Source organism: Monodon monoceros, unplaced genomic scaffold (genome assembly GCF_005190385.1).
Source record: "Monodon monoceros isolate NGI ecotype Baffin Bay Population unplaced genomic scaffold, NGI_Narwhal_1 Super_Scaffold_6, whole genome shotgun sequence".
In the NCBI taxonomy this organism is placed as follows: Eukaryota; Metazoa; Chordata; class Mammalia; order Artiodactyla; family Monodontidae; genus Monodon; species Monodon monoceros.
Window position 1 is genome coordinate 80404244 of NW_021703783.1, and position 24153 is coordinate 80428396.

A 24153-nucleotide genomic window follows, 5' to 3' on the forward strand; every position below is an offset into this window, starting at 1 on the left:
AAACTCCTAATTTATCCCTCCTCCCCACCTTTCCCCTTTGGTAACCATAAGTTTGTTTTTGAAGTCTGTGAGTCTCTTTCTGTTTAGGAAATAAGTTCATTTGTATCATGTTTTTAGATTCCACTTGTGATATCATATAGCACTTGTCTTTCTCTGACTTATTTCACTAAGCACAATATTCTCTGGGTCCATCATGTTGCTGCAGATGGCATTATTTCACTCTTTTTTATGGCCGAGTAATATTCCATTGTATATATATATATATATATATATATACCACATCTTCTTTATCCATTCCTCTGTTGATGGACATTTAGGTTGCTTCCATGTCTTGGCCATTGTATATAGTGCTGCAATGAACATTGGGGTGCATGTATCTTTTTGAATTATGGTTTTCTCCAGATATATGCCCAGGATTGCTGGGTTGTATGGTAGTTTTTAGTTTTTTAAGGAACCTCCATACTGTTCTCCATAGTGGCTGTACCAATTTACATTCCCACCAACTGTGTAGGAGGGTTCCCTTCTCTCCACACCCTCTCCAGCATTTATTATTTGTAGACTATTGGATGACAGCCATTCTGACCAGTGTGAGGTGATTCCTCATTGTAGTTGCGATCTGCATTTCTCTAATAAATAGCGATGTTGAGAGTCTTTTCATGTGCCTGTTGGCCATCTGTATGTCTTCTTTGGAGAAATGTCTATTTAGATCTTCTGCCCATTTTTTGACTGGGTTGTGTTTTTTGTTTTGATATTCAGTTCCATGAGCTATTTGTATATTTTGGCAACTAATCCCTTGTAGGTCACTTCGTTTGCAAATATTTTCTCCCATTTAGGGTTGTTTTTTCATTTTGTTTATGGTTTCCTGTGCTGTGCAAAAGCTTTTAAGTTTAATTAGGTCCCATTTGTTTATTTTTGTTTTTATTTTCGTTACTGTAAGTCAGGGAGCCTGAATCCTCCAGCTCCATTTTCTTTTCTCAGGATTGCTTTGGCTATTCAGGGTCTTTTGTGTTTCCATACACATTTAAAATATTTCTGTTCTAGTTCTGTGAAAAATGCCACTGGTAATTTAATAAGGATTGAATTGAATCTGTAGGTTGCCTTGTATAGTATAGTCATTTTGACAATACTGATTCTTCCAGTCCAAGAACATGGTATATCATTTTTCCATCTGTTTGTGTCATCTTCATTTTCTTTCATCAGCATCTTATAGTTTTCAGAGTACAGGTCTTTTTTGCCTCCTTAGGTAGGTTTATTCCTAGGTATTTTATTCTTTTTGATGTGATGATAAATGGGATTGTTTCCTTAATTTCGCTTTCTGATCTTTCATTGTTTGTTAGTGTATAGAAATGCAACAGATTTCCGTGTATTAACTTTGTATCCTGCAACCTTACCAAATTCATTGATGAGGTCTAGTACTATTCTGGAAGCATCTTTAGGATTCTCTATGTATAGTATCATGTCATCTGCAAACAGTGATAGTTTTACTTCTTCTTTTCCAATTTGGATTCCTTTTATTTCTTTTTCTTCTCTGATTGCCATTGTCTAGGACTTCCAAAACTATGTTGAATAAAAGTAGTGAGAGTGGACATCCTTGTCTTGTTCCTGATCTTAGAGGAAATGCTTTCAGCTTTTCACTGTTGAGTAGGATGTTAGCTGTGGGTTTGTCATATGTGGCCTTTATAATATTGAGGTATGTTCCCTCTATGCCCACTTTTTGGAGAGCTTTTATCATAAATGGGTGTCGAATTTTGCCAAAAGCTTTTTCTGCATCTACTGAGATGATCATATGGTTTTTATTCTTCAGTTTGTCGATGTGGTGTAGCACACTGACCGATTTGCTCAGGACGACTTTAGGCAGCCTGTCTGCTGATGGGTGGGGCTGTGTGTGTTCCCACCCTGCTGGTTGTTTGGTCTGAGGCATCCCAGCACTGGAGCCTGCAGGCTGTTGGGTGGGGCCAGGTCTCAGTGCCAAAAAGCATCTGCCACCAGTGTCCTTGCCCCCACAGTGAGCCACAGCTGACCCCCGCCTCCCCAGGAGACCCTCCGAGACCCGCAGGTAGGTCTGGCCCAGGCTCGTATGGAGTCACTGCTTTGCCCTGGGTCTTAGTGCACGTGAAACATTGTGTGCACCCTCCAAGAGTGGAGTCCCTGTTTCCCCCACTCCTGTGGAGCTCCTTCACTCAAGCCCTGCTGGCTTTCAAAGTCAAATGCTCTGGGGGCTCCCCCTTCTGATGCCAGACCCCTACGCTGCGGAGCTTGACATAGGGCTCACTCCTATGGGAGAACCCCTGCGATATAATTATTTTCCAGTTTGTGGGTCGCCCACCCAGCAGGTATGGGATTTGATTATATCATGAAAGTGCCCCTCCTACAGTCTTGTTGTGGCTTCTTCTTTATCTTTGGGAGTAGAATACCTTTTTTGGTGGTATTGTGTCTTTTTTGTTGATGGTTGTTCAGCAGTTAGCTGTGATTTTGGTGTCTTCATGAGAGGAGGTAAGCTCAAGTCCTTCTGCTCTGCCATCTCGTCTCCAGGCCTCTACATATTATGTGTAGTTACTTTTGCACTACAGCAGCAGAGCTGATCAGTTGTGACAGAGACTTTATGGCCCACAAAGCCTGGAATATTTACTATCTGGCTCTTGACAGAAAATGTTTGTCATCCTGTGAGCTACATCAAGAAATAGGATATTATCAGTATCAAAGAAGGCTCCCTTGTTTCCTCTCCCAGTTATAACACCCTCCCCAACCGCTTTCCTGACTTCTAATTTTGCCTTTTTAAAAAAATCTCTATAGAAATGGAATTATACATTTTCTTTCGTAAATGGCTTATTCCATGCAATAACATATTTATAAGATACTTCCATGTTGCTACAGGTAAAATTTCATTTTCATTTTTGTATAGTATTCGTAGAATGTGTACCTGAAGCAAAATTATGACACAAGTGAGTTTGTCTTTGATACCCACCTCCATCTTTCCTTAGTCACATGTAGTTTTTTTTTTCATTTCCAATCCCAGATACTTTCCATTCCATCTTTCTCCCCTTCCCCCACCAATCCCTCAATCCTTTCCCATATCATGAAATGGACTTCTGAGCACTGCTAAGGATTAATGAGCTAGATAGTTGCACTTTAGTAAGAATCAAAGCCTCTGTCAAACTTGAGTCAAAAAAAAAAAAAAAAGAGGCAAACTTACCTGTGGATGTGCAGGCATCAGTGTGCCAGTGGATGAACTAGTTTGTGAGTCTGCAGATCTTCCAGACCCCTGAAAACTGGAATTCACCACTATTTACCCATCCATTCTATTGGTGATAGGTTTGTGAGTTGTTTCTAGGTTTGGGTTCTTACAAACGATATTGCTACGAACATTTTGGTACATGGGTTTTGGTTAACATTTGTATGTATTTCTGTTGGGAATTTATGCAAGAGTGGAGTTACCAGTGGAGTGGCCATGATAATGTACGCATCTGTGGATCTTCAGTAGACACCTGCAAACAGTTTTCAAAACTCCAACTAGCAATATAAGAGCTTCAGTTATTCCACATCCTCACTAAAACTTGTTAGTGTCCATCTTTTTAAATTTTGGGCATTCTGGTTCGTATGTAGTAGTACCTCATCATTGTTTTAATTTGAAATTTCATGTCAACTTAAAATGCTGAATACCTTTTCATATGCTTCTGGTCATTTGGGTATCCTCTTTCGTGAATTCCCATTCAGGCCCATGATTCTGTTCTGTTTCTCTTTCTTAGTGATTTTAGAAGTTATTTATATATTCTGGATATGAATCTTTTGTCAGCTGGACCTGGAATGTCTTTTGTAGGAAAGTTTCTAATTATAGATTTAATTTCGTTAATAGATATATGACTATTCAGATTTTCTATTTCTTCAAGTAACCATTTCAGTAGTCTGTGGTTTAGTTGTGTTTTTCAAGAAACTCATCTGTTTCATCTGAATTTTCACATTTAGTGGAATAAAGTTGTTTATAATACTCTTACGAACTTTTAATGTACATAAGGTCTGTAGTGATGTTCTCGTTTTCATTTATACTTTCATAGTTTGTGCTTTTTGCTTTTTTCCTTTAACAATCTGGCTAGAGGTTTATTAATTTTTTCATTTATTTCTGCTCTTATTTCCTGCCTATTCTTTCTTTGGGCCTAATTTTCTCTTTTCCAGACATCTTCAGATGGAAGCTTAAATAACTGATTTTCTACTTTTCTTCTTTTTCTAATCTAGGCATTTAGAATTATGATTTTCTCTATGAATACTGCTTCATAGCTGTATCCTATAAGTTTTGAGATGCTATATTTTCATCATCAAGGCATTTGCTAATTGCCATTGTAGTTTTTTTTAACCTATGGGGTTTTTTTTTAGAAATGTGTTGCTTAATATCAAAATATTTGAGGATTTTCTAGCTATCCCTCTGTCATTGCCTTCTTACAGTTTTTTTTTTTTCCTTGTAGTTGATTTCTAATCTCATAGTGTTGTGGTCAGAAAAGATGCTTGATATGATTTCAGTTTTCTTTAATTTACCAAGGCTTGCTTTATGGCCCAGCATGTGATCTATCCTGGAGAGTGTTCCATGTACACTTAAAAATGTGTATTCTGCTGCTTTCGGATGGAATGCTCTGTAAATATCAATTAAGTCCATCTGGTCTAATATGTCATTTAAGGCCTGTGTTTCCTTATTGAGTTTCTGTCTGGATGATCTGTCCATTGATGTAAGTGGGGTGTTAAAGTCCCCCACTGTTACTGTCCATTTCTCCTTTTATGGCTATTGGCATTTGCCTTATGCTCCTCTGTTGGGCACATGTATACAATTGTTACATCTTCTTCTTGGATTGATCCCCTGATCATTATGTAGTGTCCTTCTTTGTCTCTTATAGCAGTCTTTATTTTAAAGGCTAATTTGTCTGGTATGAGTATTGCTACTCCAGCTTTCTTTTGATTAACATTTGCATGTAATACCTTTTTCCATCCTCTTAGTTTCAGTCTATATGTGTCCATAGATCTGAATTGGGTCTCTTGTAGACAGCATATATACAGGTCTTGTTTTTGAATCCAGCCAGCTAGTCTATGTCTTTTGTTTGGCGCATTCAATCCATTTGCATTTAAGGTAGCTACCAATATGTATGTTCTTACTGCCGTTTTGTTAATTGTTTTGGATTTGTTTTTGTAGGTCTTTTCTCGTCCCTTCCTCTTTTGTTTTCTTCTCCTGTGGTTTGATGACTATCTTTAGTGTTGTGTTTGGAATGCTTTTTCTTTTTTGTGTGTGTCTATTGAAGATTTTCAGTTTGCGGTTCCCATGAGGTTTTGATATAGCAGTCTATATATATATAGAAGATTGTTTTAAGTTTCTGGTCTGTACATTTCGAAAGCATTTCCAATATCCTGCATCTGTACACTCCTCTTCTCACAGCTGCTGGGGTTTTTTTGTTGTTGTTTTTTTTTTTTTTTTTTTGCGGTACACGGGTCTGTCACTGTTGTGGCCTCTCCCACTGCAGAGCACAGGCTCTGGAAGCGCAGGCTCAGCAGCCATGGCTCAGGGGCCCAGCTGCTCCATGGCATGTGGGATCTTCCCAGATCAGGGCACGAACCCGTGTCCCCTGCATCGGCAGGCGGACTCTCAACCACTGCGCCACCAGGGAAGCCCCACATTTGCTGGTTTTGATATCTTATTTGTGTTTAGATGGTTTCCTACCTTTACTGTATGTTTGCCTTTACTGGTGAGCTTTCCCATTTGTAATTTTCTTGTTTCTAGTTGCGGCCTTTTCTTTCCACCTAGAGAAATTCCTTTAGCATTTGTTGTAAAGCTGGGTTGGTGGTGCTGGATTCTCTTGGCTTTTGCTTGCCTGTAAAGCTTTTGATTTCTCTGTCAAATCTGAACGAGAGCCTTGCTGGGTAGAGTACTCTTGGTTGTAGGTTCTTCCCTTTCATCACTTGAAATATATCATGCCACTCCCTTCTGGCCTGCACAGTTTTTGCTGAGAAATCAGCTGATAACCTTATGGGGATTCCCTTGTTGCCTTTAATATTTTCTCTTTGTCTTTAATTTTTGTCAGTTTGATTACTGTGTGCATGTTCCCCCTTGGTTTTATCCTGTATGGGCCTCTCTGCACTTCCTGGACTTGCGTGACTGTTTCCTTTCCCGTTAGGAAGTTTTCAGCTATTATCTCTTCAAACATTTTCTCAGGCCCTTTCTCTCTCTTCTCCTTCTGCGACCCCTATTATGCGAATGTTGGTGCATTCAGTGTTGTCCCAGAGGTCTCTTAGACTGTCTTCATTTCTTTTCACTCATTTTTCTTTATTCTGCTCCATGGCAGTGATTTCCACCATTCTGTCTTCCAGCTCACTTATCTGTGCTTTTGCCTTACTTATTTCTGCTGTTGATTCCTTCTAGTGTATTTTTCATTTCTGTTCTTGTATTGTTCAACTCTGTTTGCTCTTTATAGCCTCTAGCTCTTTGTTAAACAAACATTTCTTGTATCTTCTCGGTCTATGCCTCCATTCTTTTTCTGAGATCTTGGATCACCTTTACTATCATTACTCTGAATTCTTTTTTGGGTACATTGCCTATATCTCCACTTCACTTCTGGGGTTTTATCTTTTTCCTTCATCTGAAACATGTTTCTTTGCTGTCTCATTTTGTCTGACTTTGAGTTTGTGGTCTCCATTCTGCAGGCTGCAGGAGTGTAGTTCCCTTTTTCTGGCATCTGTCTCCTGGTGGGTGAGACTGGTCTAAAAGGCTTATGCAGACTTCCTGGCGGGAGGGACTGGTCCCTGCCTACTAGTGGGTGTAGCTGGGTCTTGTCCCTCTGTTGGGCAGGGCCATGTCTAGGGGTGTGTTTAGAGGTGGCTGTGTGCTCACCTGTCTGCTGATGGGGGGGGGGTGCTGTGTTTCTGTTGTTGTTTGTTTAGCCTGAGGCATCTCAGCACTGGAGCCTACTGGCTGTTGGGTGGTCACCAGGTCTTGGTGACAAAATGGCAGCCTCCAGCAGAGCTCACGCCAATGAACACTCCTTGTTACCTCCACCACCAGTGTCCTTGTGGCTACAGTGTGAGCCACAGCCACCCCCACCACCCCAGGAGACCCTCCAAGACCAGCAGGTAGATCTGGCCCAGGTGCCTATGAAGTCACTGCTTTTCTTTCTGGGTCCCAGTGCACACAAGACCTTCTGTGCGCCCTCCAAGAGTGGAGTTTCTATTTCCCCTGAGGAGTTCCTGCAATCTAGCCCCACTGGCCTTCCAAAGCCAAATGCTCCAGGGGCTCCTCCTCCTGATGCCAGACTCCCAGACTGGGGAGCCTGACTCGGGGCTTATAACTCTTACTCCTGTGGGAGAACCTCTGTGATATAATTATTTTCCAGTTTGTGGGTCACTCACCTGGAGAGTATGGAATTTGATTGTATCATGAATGCACCCCTCCTACCTCCTTGTTGTGGCTTCTTTGTCTTCAGATGTAGAATACCTTTTTTCATAGGTTCCAGTCTTTTTTGTCGATGGTTGTTCAGCAGTTAGTTGTGATTTTGGTGGTTTCACGATAGGAGGCAAGCTCAAGTTCTTCTACTCCACCATCTTGTCTCCAACCAGCATCAAACTTTTTTCTTCTAATTCTACTGTGGTCAAAGGATACTCTGTGTTATTTTAGGCTATTAATATATGTTGAGATTTGCTTTATGCCCTGCATATTTACTATTTAGATAAGTGCTTCAAGTGTGTTCTGCAGTTGTTGAGTATAATGTTGTCTATCAATTGGCAAGGTTGTTTAATTGTGTTGTTCAAATCTTATATGTCCTATTAAACTTTGTCTATTTTATCTATTAGTTACTAAGAAAAGGGTGTTAAGTGCACAGTCAACCTGGGAATTTTATGCTCCTTCTAGTTCTGTCAACTTTTACTTTATATATTTTGAAACTGTGTTGTTATGTGCAAACAATTTAGGATTATTCTAGCTTGCTTACTGTTGAGTTGAAATTTTATCTTATTTAAAGCCATTCTTCATCTCTAATAATGTAATATTTTGAAGATGTGATGGGCAAGAGGCTAAGGAACTAACTGTAAAACCTCCCCAAGGACAGAACTGAGCCTCTTGTGGTCTTTCAGGGCCAAGATAAAGGCCCACCACGTTCTCAGTCACAGCCAGAGAGGTGGACTGAGCTTTACAAATTTACTGTACCCCCCATTACCAGCCTGGCTTAACTCGTGACCACATTGAAGTGATCCTCTCTTTCTTTAGCTGCCTAAGCGCAACATGAGGAACCTTTTCTGCTGGAAAAGAACACTGAGAGCAGAGATTAATAACTTGTTCTTAGAGGGCTAGTAGTAAATACTTTAGGCTTTGGGGGGCCAAGAGGCAAGATTGAGGCTATTATATTTTAAATGGTTGTATAAGTATTTATATAACTACTTAAAATGTAAAAACCATTCTTAGCTCACAGGTGGGTTTAAAAAAAGAACAGAAACAAAGCAGAGAGCTATTCAGATTTGGCCTTCAGGCTGTAGTTTGCTGACCCTTGATCTAGAGCTTCTATATGTCTGGCATACAATAAAAGTTACCAGGCTTATAAGCTATTGAAAGAAGCAAAGTAAGTATAAATTCTTAACTGGGGAAGGTGTCTGTTACTTCAAACGTGAAAGCAGAAGTGCATATGGTCAAACACTGAAAAATCAAGGAAATACAGTGTTTCGTAAAGAAAATAATGTTGCACTCAAAGTGATAAAGAATTCAAAATAGATGTTATGAAGAACTTCATTGAGCTACAAGAAAACACCGGAAGGGCATTCAGTGAACTCAGGAATAAAATTAATGAGCAGAATGGAGTTCTTTACCAAAGAGATTGAAATTGTAAAAGAGACCAAACAGATTGAAACTGTAAAAGAGACCAAACAAATTCTGGAGCTGAAGAATTCAATGAATGAGATGAAGAATGCAACAGAGATCACAGGTAATAAGACAGACCAGATGGAAGAAAGAATAAGTGACTTGGAGTATAGGAATATAGAAATTATTCAGTCAGAAGAAGACAGAGAAATTAAATTTTTTAAAAATGAAGAAACCGTATGAGAACTATTAGATTCGATCAGAGAGACAAATCTAAGAATAATTGGTGTGCCAGAAGAAAAAGAGAGAGAAGAGGCAGAGAGTTCATTTAAAAAATATTAACTGGGAACTTCCCAAACCTGGAGAAGAAATGGAACATACAAGTCCACAAAGCTACCAGGACACCCTATTACCTCAATGCAAAAAGACCTTCTCCAAGCACATTAATGAAACCATCACACATTATAATGAATATTAAAGGCAGCTAGGGGAAAAAACTAACATTAGTCTGTCAGTGAAATTCTCAGCAGAAATTCTACAGTCCAGGAGAGTAGAATGACATATTCAAAGTGCTGAAAGATAAAAATTGACAGCCAAGAATACTTTATCCAGCAAAGTTATCCTTCAGCTATGAAGGAGAAATAAAGGCTTTCCCAAACAAAAGCTAAGGGAGTTCACCACCATTAGACTTGCCTTGCAAGAAATGTTGAAAGAAGTCCTTCAACCTGAGATGAAAAGACACTAATCAGTGACATAAAAGCATATGAAAATATACCACAATGATAAAGGTGAAAAATAAACACAAGGTGAAAAAAATCACAAAATGGTAACTCTGTATTAGAATGGTATATTAACTACTTAACTATACTATAAAGGTTAAAGGAAAAGATCATTAAAAATAACTATAGCTACTATAATCTGTTAACAAATGCACAGCATAGAAAGAGGTAAATTGTGACATCAAAAATGTAAAAGGGTGGAGCCTTTGTAGGCAAAGGAAGATAAGTTGCTATCAGCATAAAATGGACTATTTTACCTATGAGATGTATGTAAGCTTATTAGTAACCTCAAAGCAAAAGTCTAGAGTTGATTCAACAAACATACAAAAGGGATAGACTGAGTGTATCACCATGGAAAACCACCAACTTACAGAGGTAGGCAGAAACACAGGGGGAAAAGGAACAATAAAGATATAAAACAACCAGAAGGCAAAAGATAAGATGGCAGTAGTAAGTCATTACATATCAATAATCACTCAATGTAAATGTATTGAACTCACCAATACAAAGGCACAGAATGGCTGGATGAATTAAAAAAAACAAGACCCAACTCAGTCTCCCAAGGCAATAGAAATAGCAAAAATACACAAATGGGACCTATTCAAACTTATAAGCTTTTGCACAGCAAAGGAAACCATAAACAAAACAAAAAGACAACCTGCGGACTGGGAGAAAATATTTGCAAATGATGTGACCGACAAGGGCTTAATTTCCAAAATACACAAACAGCTTGTACAACTCAATAACAAAGAAACAATAACCCAATCGAAAAATGGGCAGAAGACCTAAATAGACATTTCTCCAAAAAGGACATACAGATGGCCAAGAGGCACATGAAAAGATGCTCAACGTCGCTAATTATTAGAGAATGCAAATCAAAACTACTATGAGGTACCACCTCACACTGGTCAGAATGGCCATCATCAAAAAGTCTACAAATAATAAATGTTGGAGAGGGTGTGGAGAAAAAGGAACCCTCCTTCTGTTGGTGGGAATGTAAATTGGTGCAGCCACTATGGAAGACAATATGGAAGTTCCTCAAAAAACTAGAGTTGCCATATGACCCAGCAATCCCACTCCTGGGCATATAATGGGACAAAATTATAATTCAAAAAGATTCATGCACCCCTATGTTCATAGCAGCACTATCCATAATATCCAAGACATGGAAACAACCTAAATGTCCACTGACAGATGCCTGGATAAAGAAGATGTGGTACATACACACAATGAAATACTACTCAGCCATAAAAAAGGAATGAAATAATACCATTTTCAGCAACACGGATGGACCTAGAGATTATCATAATAACTGAAGTAAGACAGAAAGACAAATACCATATGATATCATTTATATGTGGAATCCAAAATATGACACAAATGAACTTATCTACGAAACAGAAACAGACTTGTGGTTGCCAAGGGGTATGGGGTTGGGGGAGGGATGGATTGGGAGTTTGGGATTAGCAGATGCAAACTATTATATATAGAATGGATAAACAACAAGGTCCTACTGTATAGCACAGGGAACTATATTCAATATCCTGAGATAAACCATAATGGAAAAGAATATGAAAAAGAATGTACATATATGTATAACTGAATCACTTTGCTGTACACAGAAATTAACACAAACTGTAGACCAGTTATACTTCAATAAAATAAAATTTTGAAAAAAGACCCAACCATATGCTGCCTTTCGGAGACACATTTCAGATCTGAAGACAAACATAATCTCAAAGTCAAGGAATGGAAAAAGATATTTCAGGTAAGTGGAAACCAAAAGAAAGGGGAGATACCCATACTTATATCAGACAAAAAAGGCTTCAAGCCAAAAACAGTAAGAAAGAAGAGACAAATAAGTTCATTATATAATAATAAATGAGGTCAATACACCAAGAAGATATAACAATCATAAATATATTTGCCCCCAATGTCGGAGCACTTAAACTTAAATATATTAAGCAAATACAGTTGACTCTTAAATATATTAGGCAAAAACAGTTGACCCTTGAACAACAGGTTCAAAGTGCACAAATTCACTTATATGCGGATTTTTTTCAATAAATACATACTGCAGTACAACATAATCTGTGGTTGACTGAATCCATGGATGTGGAGCCATGTAAATAAAGGGCCAACTGTAAAGTTACATGTGGATACTGTGCAGATGGTTGGGGCCCTAACCTCCATGTTGTTCAAAGGTCAACTATATTAACAGATCTCAAGGAGAAACAGACAACAATACAAAAATAGTAGGGGACTTCAGTGTCCCACTGTGAGTGACAATCCACACAGAAAATTAACAAGCAAACATTGGAATTGAGGCATACTTTAAACCAAATGGACTAAACAGACATATAGAGAACATTCCATCCAATAGCAACAGAATACACATTCTTCTCAAATGCACATAGAACATTCTCTAGGATAGATCATATGATAGGATACAAAATAACTCTTAGCAAATATAAGACGACTGAAATCATACTGTCGTTTCTGACCACAGTGGTATGAAACTAGAAATCTACCACAAGAAGAAAGCTGTAAAACATAAAAACACGTGGAAACTAAACACATTTCTGAACAACCGACAGATCAAAGAAGAAATCAAAAGGGAAATTAAAAATTATCTCAAAACAAATGAAAACGGAAACACAACATATCAAAACTTATGGAATGCAGCAGAAACAGTTCTGAGAGGAAAGTTTATATAAATTAACGCATATATTAAGAAATTAGACAGATCTCAAACACTCTAACTTTACACCTCAAGGAACTAGAAAAAGAAGAACAATTTAAGCCCAAAGTTAGCAGAAGGAAGGAAATAATAAAGATCAGAGTGGAAATAAATGAAATAGAGACCAGAAAAACAATAGAGAAGATCAATGAAACCAAGAGCTGGGTTTTTTGAAAAGATAAACATAATTGACAAACCTTTAACTAGACTAAGAAAAAAGAGAGAACTCAAAATTAGAAATGAAAGAGGAGACATTACAACTGATACTACAGAAAAAAATAGGATATGAAGCTATGAACAATTATATGCCAACAAATTAGATAACCTAGAAACGGTTAAATTTCTAGAAACACACAACCTACCAAGACTGAATCAGCAAGAAATAGAAAATCTGAAAAGACCAATAATGAGGAAAGAGGTTGAATCAGTAATCAAAAGCCTCCCAACAGAGAAAACCCTAGAACCAGACAGCTTCACTGGTGAATTTTCTAACAATTAAAGAAGAATTAATACCAATCCTTCTCAAATGCTTAAAAAAATTGAAGAGGAGGGAACACTTCCAAACTCATTCTGCAAAGCCAACATTACCCTAGTACCAAAATCAGATAAGTATACTATAAGAAAAGATAACTTTGGACCAATATCCCTGATTAATATAGATGCAAAAATTCTAAAAATATTAGCAAACTAAATTCAAGAACACATTCAAACAACTGTACACTACAACCAAATGGGATTTATCCCTGGAATGCAAAATTGGTTCAACATACACAAATTTTTAAGTGTAATATATCACGTTAATAGAATAAAATATAGAAGGAACCAAGATGGCAGAGCAGAAGGACATGCTCTCACTCCCTCTTGTGAGAACAACCGAATCACAACTAGCTGCTGGACAGTCACCGACAGGAAGACACTGGAACTCACCAAAAAAGATACCCCACATGCAAAGACAAAGGAGAAGCCACAATGAGACAGTAGAAGGGGTGCAATCACAGTAAAATCAAATCCCATAACTGGTGGGTGGGTGACTCACAGACTGGAGAACACCTGAAGTCCACCCACTGGAGTGAAGGTTCTGAGCCCCCATGTCAGGCTTCCCAACCTGGGGTTCCAGCAACAGGAGGAGGAATTCCTAGAGAATCAGACTTTGAAGCCTAGTAGGAATTGATTGCAGGACTTCGACAGGACTGGGAGAAACAGAGAATCCACCCTTGGAGGGCATACACAGAGTACTGTGTACATCGGGACCCAGGGGAAGGAGCAGTGACCCCAGGGGAGACTGAACCAGACCTACCTGCTAGTGTTAGAGGGTCTCCTGCAGAGGAGAGGGGGAGGGGGCTGTGGCTCACCATGGGGACAAGGACACTGGCAGCAAAAGTTCTGGAAAGTACTCCTTGGCGTGAGCTCTCCCAGAGTCTGTCATTAGCCCCACCAAAGAGCCCAGGTAGGCTCCAGTGTTGGGTTGCCTCAGGCCAAACAACCAACAGGGAGGGAACCCCACCCCACCCATCAACAGTCAAGTGGATTAAAGTTTTACTGAGCGCTGCCCACCAGAGCAACAGTCAGCTCTACCCACCACCAGTCCCTTCCATCAAGCCTCTTAGATAGCCTCATCCACCAGAGGGAAGACAGCAGAAGCAAGAAGAACTACAGTCCTGAAGCCTGTGGAACAAAAACCACATTCACAGAAAGACAGAGAAGATGAAAAGGCAGAGGGCTATGTACCAGATGAAGGAACAAGATAAAACCCCAGAAAAACAACTAAATGAAGTGGAGATAGGCAACCTTCCAGAAAAAGAATTCAGAATAATGATAGAGAAGATGATCCAGGACCTCGAAAAAGAATGGAGGCAAAGATCGAGAAGATGCAAGAAATGTTTAACAAAGACCTAGAATAATTAAAGAACAAACAAACAGAGATGAACAACACAATAATTGAAATGAAAACTACACTACAAGGAATCAATAGCAGAATAACTGAGGCAGAAGAACGGATAAGTGACCTGGAAGACAGAATGGTGGAATTCACTGCTGTGGAACAGAATAAAGAAAAAAGAATGAAAAGAAATGAAGACAGCCTAAGAGACCTCTGGGACAACATTAAACGCAACAACATTCACATTATAGGGGTCTCAGAAGGAGAAGAGAGAGAGAAAGGACCAGAGAAAATATCTGAAGGCATTATAGTCGAAACTTCCCTAACATGGAAAAGGAAATAGCCACCCAAGTCCAGGAATCACAGCGAGTCCCATACAGGATAAACCCAAGGAGAAACACGCCAAGTCACACAGTAATCAAATTGGCAAAAATTAAAGAAAAAGAAAAATTATTGAAAGCAGCAAGGTAAAAAAAGCAAGTAACATACAAGGGAACTCCCATAAGGTTAACAGCTGATTTCTCAGCAGAAACTCTACAAGACAGAAGGGACTGGCATGATATACTTAAAGTGATGAAAGGGAGGACCCTACAACCAAGATTACTCTACCCGGCAAGGATCTCATTCAGATTTGATGGAGAAATCAAAAGCTTTACGGACAAGCAAAAGCTAAGAGAATTCAGCACCACCAAACCAGCTCTACAACAAATGCTAAAGGAACTTCTCTAAGTGGGAAACACAAGAGAAGAAAAGGACCTACACAAACAAACCCATAACAATTAAGAAAATGGGAATAGGAACATACATATAGATAATTACCTTAAACGTGAATGGATTAAATGCTCCAACCAAAAGACACAGACTGGCTGAATGGATACAAAAACAAGACCCATATATATGCTGTCTACAAGAGACCCACTTCAGACCTAGGAACACATCCAGACTGAAAGTGAGGGGATGGAAAAAGATATTCCATGCAAATGGAAATCAAAAGAAAGCTGGAGTAGCAATACTCATATCAGATAAAATAGACTTTGAAACAAAGAATGTTATAAAAGATAAGGAAGGACACTACATAATGATCAAGGGATCAATCCAAGAAGAAGATATAACAATTATATAGGCACCCAACATAGGAGCACCTCAATACATAAGGCAACTGCTAACAGCTATGAAAGAGGAAATCAACAGTAACACAATAATAGTGGGGGACTTTAACACCTCACTTACACCAATGGACAGAGCATCCAAAATGAAAATAAGTAAGGAAACAGAAGCTTTCAATGACACAACAGACCAGATAGATTTAATTGATATTTATAGGACATTCCATCCAAAAACAGAAGATTACACTTTCTTCTCAATTGCGCATGGAACATCCTCCAGGATAGCTCACATCTTGTGTCACACATCAAGCCTCAGTAAATTTAAGAAAATTGAAATCATATCAAGTATCTTTTCTGACCACAACGCTGTGAGATTAGAAATGAATTACAGGGAAAAAAACGTAAAAAGACATGGAGGATAAACAATACATTACTAAATAACCAAGAGATCACTGAAGAAATCAAAGAGGAAATCAAAAAATACCTAGAGACAAATGACAATGAAAACACGATGATCCCAAACCTATGGGATGCAGCAAAAGCAGTTCTAAGAGGGAATTTTATAGCTATAAAAGCCTACCTCAAGAAACAAGAAAAATCTCAAGTAAACAATCTAAACTTACACCTAAAGGAACTAGAGAGAGAAGAACAAACAAAACCCAAAGTTACTAGAAGGAAAGAAATCATAAAGATCAGAGCAGAAATAAATGAAATAGAAACAAAGAAAACAATAGCAAAGATCAATAAAACTACAAGCTGGTACTTTGAGAAGATAAACAAAATTGATAAACCATTAGCCAGACTCATCAAGAAAAAGAAGGAGAGGACTCAAATCAATAAAATTAGAAATGAAAAAGGAGAACAACAGACACCACAGAAATACAAAGCATCCTAAGAGACTACTACAAGCAACTCTATGCCAATAAAATGGACAACCTGGAAGAAATGGACAAATTCTTAGAAAGGTATAACCTTCCAAGACTGAACCAGGAAGAAATAGAAAATATGAACAGACCCATCACAAGTAGAAATTTTTTTTTTTTTTTTTTTTTTTTGCAGTACACGGGCCTCTCACTGTTCTGGCCTCTCCCGTTTCGGAGCACAGCCTCCGCACGTGCAGGCTCAGCGGCCATGGCTCACGGGCCCAGCCGCTCCACGGCATGTGGGATCTTCCCGGACCAGGGCATGAACCCGTGTTCCCTGCATCGGCAGGCGGACTCTCAACCACTGCGCCACCAGGGAAGCCCACAAGTAGAAATTGAAACTGATTAAAAATCTTCCAACAAACGAAAGTCCAGGACCAGATGGCTTCACAGCTGAATTCTATCAAACATTTAGAGAAGAGCTAACACATATTCTTCTCAAACTCTTCCAAAACATTGCAGAGGAAGGAACACTCCCAAACTTATTCTGAGGCCACCATCACCCTGATACCAAAACCAGACAGAAGTACTACAAAAAGAAGAAAATTACAGACCACTATCACTGATGAATATAGATGCAAAAATCCTCAACAAAATACTGGCAAACAGAATCCAACAACACATTAAAAGGATCATACACCATGATCAAGTGGGATTTATCCCAGGGATGCAAGGATTCTTCAATATACACAAATCAATCAATGGGATACACCATATTAACAAACTGAAGAATAAAAACCATATGATCATCTCAATAGATGCAGAAAAAGCTTTTGACAAAATTCAACACCCATTTATGATAAAAACTCTCCAGAAAGTAGGCACAGAGGGAACCTACCTCAACATAATAAAGGCCATATACAACAAACCCACGGGAAATATCATTCTTAATGGTGAAAAACTGAAAGCATTTCCTCTAAGGTCAGGAACGAGACAAGGATGTCCACTCTCACCACTATTATTCAACACAGTTTTGGAAGTCCTAGCCATGGAAATCAGAGAGGAAAAACAAATAAAAGGAATACAAATTGGAAAAGAAGAAGTAACACTGTCACTCTTTGCAGATGATACTATACATAGAGAATCCTAAAGATGCCAGCAGAAAACTACTAGAGCTAATCAATGAATTTGGTAAAGTTGCAGGATACAAAATTAATGCACAGAAACCTCTTGCATTCCTATACACTAATGACAAAAAATCTGAAAGAGATATTAAGGAAACACTCCCATTTACCATTGCAACAAAAAGAATAAAATACCTAGGAATAAACCTACCTAGGGAGACAGATGGCCTGTATGCAGAAAACTATAAGACACTGATGAAAGAAATTAAAGATGATACAAACAGATGGAGAGATATACCATGTTGTTGAATTGGAAGAATCAATATTGTGAAAATGACTATACTACCCAAAGCAACCTACAGATTCACTGTAATCCCTGTCAAATTACCAGTGGCATTTTTTACGGAACTAGAGCCAATCATCTTAAAATTTGTATGGAGACACAAAAGACCCCAAATAGCCAAAGCAGTCTTGAGGGAAAAAAACGGAGCTGGAGGAATCAGGCTCCCAGACTTCAGCCTATACTACAAAGCTACAGTAATCAAAACAATATGGTACTGGCACAAAAACAGAAACATAGATCAATGGAACAAGTTAGAAAGCCCAGAGATAAACCCACGCACCTAGGGTCAACTAATCTATGACAAAGGAAGCAAAGATATACAATGGAGAAAAGACAGTCTCTTCAATAAGTGGTGCTGGGAAAACTGGACAGCTACATGTAAAAGAATGAAATTAGAACACTCCCTAACACCACACACAAAAAAAACCTCAAAATGGATTTGAGAACTAAATGTAAGACCGGACACTATAAAACTGTTAGAGGAAAATATAGGAAAAACACTCTTTGACATAAATCACAGCAAGATCTTTTTTGATCCACCTCCTACAGTAATGGAAATAAAAAAAAAATAAACAAATGGGACCTAATGGAACTTCAAAGCTTTTGCACAGCAAGGGAAACCATAAACAAGACGAAAAGAAAACCCTCAGAATGGGAGAAAATATTTGCAAACGAATCAACAAAGGATTAATCTCCAAAATATATAAACAGATCATTCAGCTCAATATTAAAGAAACAAACAACCCAATCGAAAAATGGGCAGAAGACCTATATAGATATTTCTCCAGAGAAGACATACAGATGGCCAAGAAGCACATGAAAAGCTGCTCAACATCACTAATTATTAGAGAAGTGCAAATCAAAACTACAATGAGGTATCACCTCGCACCAGTTAGAATGGGCATCATCAGAAGATCTACAAACAACAAATGCTGGAGAGGGTGTGGAGAAAAGGGAACCCTCTTGCCTTGCTGGTGGGAATGTAAATTGATACAGCCACTATGGAGAACAGTATGGAGGTTCCTTAAAAAACTAAAAATAGAATTACCATATGACCTGGCAATCCCACTACTGGGCATATACCCAGAGAAAACCATAATTCAAAAAGACACATGCACCCCAATGTTCATTGCAGCCCTATTTACAATAGCCAGGTCATGGAAGCAGCCTAAATGCCCATCGACAGATGAATGGATAAAGAAGAGGTGGTACATATATACAATGGAATATTACTCAGCCATAAAAAGGAATGAAACTGAGTCATTTGTTGAGACATGTATGTATCTAGAGACTGTCATACAGAGTGAAGTGAGTCAGAAAGAGAAAAACAAATATCATATATTAACACATGTATGTGGAACCTAGAAATATGGTACAGATGAACCTGTTTGCAAGGCAGAAGTTGAGACACAGGTGTAGAGAACAAACGTATGGACACCAAGGGGGAAAACCACAGTGGGGTGGGGATGGTGGTGTGCTGAATTGGGCAATTGGGATTGACATGTATACACTGATGTGTATAAAACTGATGACTAATAAGAACCTGCAGTATTAAAAAATAAATGAACAAAAAAAAAAAAACTAATACTAAACTTTCTTTGGGTTATTTGTATGGAAATATATTAATATAAATGTTTCAGACATTACATGAAATTTCTAAAAATCTTATATGTTCTGGTATAATGTTATAAGTCTAGTTATTACTTTAAAATGTATATCTCAGAAATAACTAAATTTCCTTGTCAATTGCATTATTATGAACTTTCATCACATCTTTAACCGTGGTCATTTTTAAGTCTTTTGTCATTTACAGACAGTTCTGGGTATACTCTGATGCTTTCACAAAAATGTTCCTGTAAAAGGGTTTCATCTTCAAGGAATTCATGGAAAAGACTCTGACAAGTACAGGTTTCTGGTAACTGACTATACTGCTGAACTGAATGAATAAGCATTTTCAGAACTCTAATGGAAAGCTGATGAATTCATAAAAGTGCTAACAAAAGATCAAGATGAAAAAAATTAATTACATGGGATTGAGTGAACTGATGAGGATGATTATAATTTTTGTGACTTTCTGTTTGAATTAAAAAAAATCCCACAAGAACTCAGAGGCAAAAAATATACAAATCAATTTTCACTGCAAAGTAAAGGAGCTGTTACAGTGGAGGATTACTGGACTGAATATCAATATTATGATAATAGTATGAGTGTGTTTCGTGTTTGGTAATTGCAATCACTGTTGCTTTTGTTGTGGTCATCCCTTTACAATGCTTGGTGTCGGTTGATTTGTCTCTTGTAAAATAAAATACCGTGTGTGTGTGTCAAAAAAAAAAAAAGAAAGAAAAATGAGAGACAAATTAATCCCATCAAAATGGCAAAGATTCTTAAAAAGTCATAAGATGAAGTTTTGCGAAGAATGAAGGGAAATGAACTTCTCGTAATTGCTTTTGGGTTTTAAAATTGGTACAGCTGCCACAAGGGCAATGTGGCATATTTATAAAAAATCCTAGATGTATGCATGATCATATATCTGTCTTCCTGTGCTAGGTATTATGCTAGGTAGTAGGAGAGTGATGGATGGTAAGCGAGATATTATTCCTGCCTTCCTGGCAGGAGAGACAACTAAATAAGCAATCACAATAATGTGATCATTTGATGAAGACTATAAAATAGATTTTCCTGTTTTTGCAATAACGATATCTGTGTATGTGTGCATGTAGAATATTAAATACACTAAAAGAATATATACCAGAAAAAAAAAATCCTCTAATGCTAAAAGAAGATAACTGACAACTCCACTTCAGACTCTTCTAGGAAATGACACATTTTGTCTTATTTTTTTTTTTTCCCCAAAACTATGGTTTGGAGTTGAAGCCCTGAGTAGGTCCAAAGCTGTTTTGATAAACACCATCTTATTCTTGCTTGGGGACATCTTGTCCCTCCCCCCATTAAAATTTTAAGTGGTTTTGGAATTAAGTGGACTTGAGTTCCAGAACAGGCTTTGATTCTAATTATTAAAAGAACTTGTACTACCAAAAAAAAAAAAAAATAGAATATAAAAATCATGATTATCTCAATAAATGCAGGAAAAGCATTTGCAAAATTCAACACCCTTTCATGATAAAAAACCTTGACAGGTTGGGCACAGAACAAACATACTTTAACATAGTAAAGGCCACGCACAACAAACTCACAGTTAACATTTACTCAATGGAGAAAATGGAAAAAATTTCCTCTAACATCAGGAAGAAGATAAGAATGCCCACTCCCACCACTCTTATTCAATATAATACTGGAAGTCCTAGCTAGAGTAATTAAGTAAGACAAAGAAATAAAAGTCATCCAAATCAGAAAGAAGTAAAATTATCACTATTTGCAGACGATATGATTTTACATACAAAAATCCCAAAGACTCAAAGAACTGTTGGAAGTAGTCAACAAGTTTCATAAAATTGCAGGACATAAAATCAACATACGGAAATCAGCTGCATTTCTGTATACCAACAATGAAGTATCTGACAAAGAAATCACCCCATAAACAGCATCAAAAACAATAAAATACCTAGGAATAAATTTAACCAAGGAAGTGAACGATCTGTACAACAAAAACTACGAGACTTTGCTGAAAGAAACTGAAGAAGACACAAACAAATGGAAAAACATCTCATATTCATGGATTGGAAGAATATTGTAAAATGTCCATATTACCCAAACTGATCTATAGGTTCAACACAATCTCTATCAAAATATTAAGGGCATTCACCATAGAAATAGAAGAAACAACCCTAAAATTTGTATGGAACCACAAAAGACTCCAAATCCATGGAAATCCTAAGAAGAAAAAACAAATCCAAAAGTATCATACTTACTGACTTCAAACTATACTACTAAAGCTAGAGTAATAATAAAAACAGTACAGTACTGGTATAAAATTAGACATATAGACCATCAGAACAGAATACAGAGCCCAGAATTAAACCCCCCACATATGTGGTCAACTACTTGTTGACAAGAGAGCCAAGAATACCCAATGAGGAAAGGATAGTCTCTTCAACAAATAGTGTTGAAAAAACTTGATAAACACATGCAGAGCAATGAAATTGAACCCCTATCTTACACCACTCACAAAAAGAACTCTAAGTGGATCAAAGACTTAAACATAAGACCTGATACTATACAGGTAAAGAGCCATAAAATTAAGAGAAACTAAGCTCTATGATGATAAGCAGAGTTGTGGGAGCTACAGAGGAAGCAGTAGTTAATTAAGTGTGCCCAGAGGAGGGCACATTTGAGCTCACACTTGGAGAAAGAATAGAATTCCACCAGAGTATGAACAGAAACACTAAGTACATGACATGACCCCGTAAAAATAGAAGTGTAGTGTGGATGGGTAGAGGACTGATTGGGACACCTGTCTGGGTCATGGGGCATGTTTGGACATGAGATTTGGAAGACCCTTGAATGGCACGGAAAAAGTTTGGGATTTAGTCTACAGGCAACAAGAACCTACTGAAACATTTTGAGTAGGAAGGTGATGAGTGATGGGCTTTAACCAACATTAATAGTAGGGCAATGGGGGAAGGAGGAGAAAGCCTGAGGCAGAGAAGCCAGTTAGAAAATCAGAGTCTGATCTGGGGACAGTGGAGAGGAGGGACAGATGAGAGACATTTTTGAAGGGTAATTAATTTTGGGACTTGGAGGCGTTTAGTTCTCAAGGCTGAGCTAGCTAAAAGCTGGTTTTTATGTAAGACAGCTCCGAGGGGAGGTGGGGAAGAGGGACATGAACGGCGGAGCAGGTTTAAGGATGAGATTGAGAGATTGGTTTGGAAAGTACTGCTTCTGTAGCATAGCAGCAGACAACAGGTCAGGGTTAGAGAGAGAGAGAATTGGGAAACCTCATCAGACAGATAATAAAGTCATGAGAGCGGATGGACTCACCCAAGGAAAGAGGGAAGTCAGGAGAAAAGTGGAACCAAGGGAAAAACTGAAGGGAATCCCTGTGTCTATTGGTGGGTGAAGTGCCAACCAGCATAGTCACTGAGTATGAATGTAACCAAAGATGGGGGATACCCTGGAGGTGGCAGTATCACAAAGATGAGGTAAATGGACTCTTCAGGACTCTGGGACCATATCACCCATGTTAGAATTGCTTCTTAGTGATGTGTCTTGGGCAAATTACTTGACTTCTTTGTGCCTCAGTTTCCTCAGCTGTAAAATAAGCATAATAATAGTATCCACATAATAGAGTGGTTGTGAAAACTGAGTTAAAATAGGTGAAGTAATTAGAACAGTGCCTGTTACATAGAAAATGGTGTATGTGTTAGTCATTGTTTTGTTGTTACTTTCTAAAATAAGGTTTTAAAAGTAAAAACAGTAGAAAATATGCAGGCATTCATTCAGTCAAGTGCTTTTAAAATTTTTTTCAATTACGCCATCTGGTTGTTTTGCGTCAGGCACTGCCTCTTATAAAACTTTTTAATTTGCAAAGTTGCAAACATCGTACAGAGTTCCTAAATACTCTTCACCTTGTTTCTCATAAGGTTAACATCTTACATATATATTGAAGCCAGAAAATTAACACTAATACAGTACTGTTAACTAATTACCTTATTTGAATATTGCCTGTTTTCCACTGTCTGTTTTTCTTGTCCATGACCCATTCCAGCATCCAACATTGCATTTAGTTGCATCTCCTTGTTCCCTCCATTCTATGACAGTTCTTTTTCACGAACTTAACATATTTTAAGACTACTAGTTTTGTAGAAGGTCCATTTGGGTTTATCTAATGGTTTCTCATGATTAGGTTGAGGTTATGCATTTTTGGCAAAAATTCCACAGAAAGGATATTGTAGCCTCCTCAGTACACCATCTTGGGGGTATGATGTCAATATGTCTTATTACTGGTGATATGAACTTGGATCACTCAGTCAAGGTGATGTCTATCAGGTTTCTCCATAGCAAAGATATTTTTTCCTTTGTAATTACTAACGTGTAGGGAGATACTTTGAGAATATAAAAATCGTTTTTCTCAATATAATTTCCCCTATTAATTTTAGCATTCTTTGATGGCTCTTGCCTGCAACAATTACTACTGTGGTGTCTGACTACTGGTGATTTTCTATTTTTAGTCATTCCTTCTACATTTATTAATTAGAATTCTGTCATAGGAAAGAGCCGTCCCTTTCCCCCCATTTATTTATTTCAGTATATATTTATACTTGTATTTATTCCATTATGGACTTGGATACTTAGTCTTTGGGTTGTAATCCAATACTATCCTTATTTATTTTGTTGTACAGATTTTTCCAGCTTTGGCCATTGGGACCTCCTTCAAGTTTGTCCTGTGTCCTATTGATGTGTCCCCATCATTTCTCAAGCACTTCCTAACTTTCTGACATCACAAGATATTCCAGACTAACCTTGTCTTTTCCATGCCATAGCTCTGGAATCAAACATTTCTCTAAGGAGCCCTGGTTCCTTTTATTAGAGAATGGTATTTAGAAA

The 24153-nt window shown here is 38.0% G+C and overlaps 1 protein-coding gene across 4 annotated transcripts in view; it reads left to right on the top strand.

Moving 5' to 3' along the window:
- Nucleotides 1-24153, top strand: part of ANO4 (anoctamin 4) — a 357757-nt gene that overhangs the window by 302983 nt on the left and 30621 nt on the right. The window lies entirely within an intron of this gene.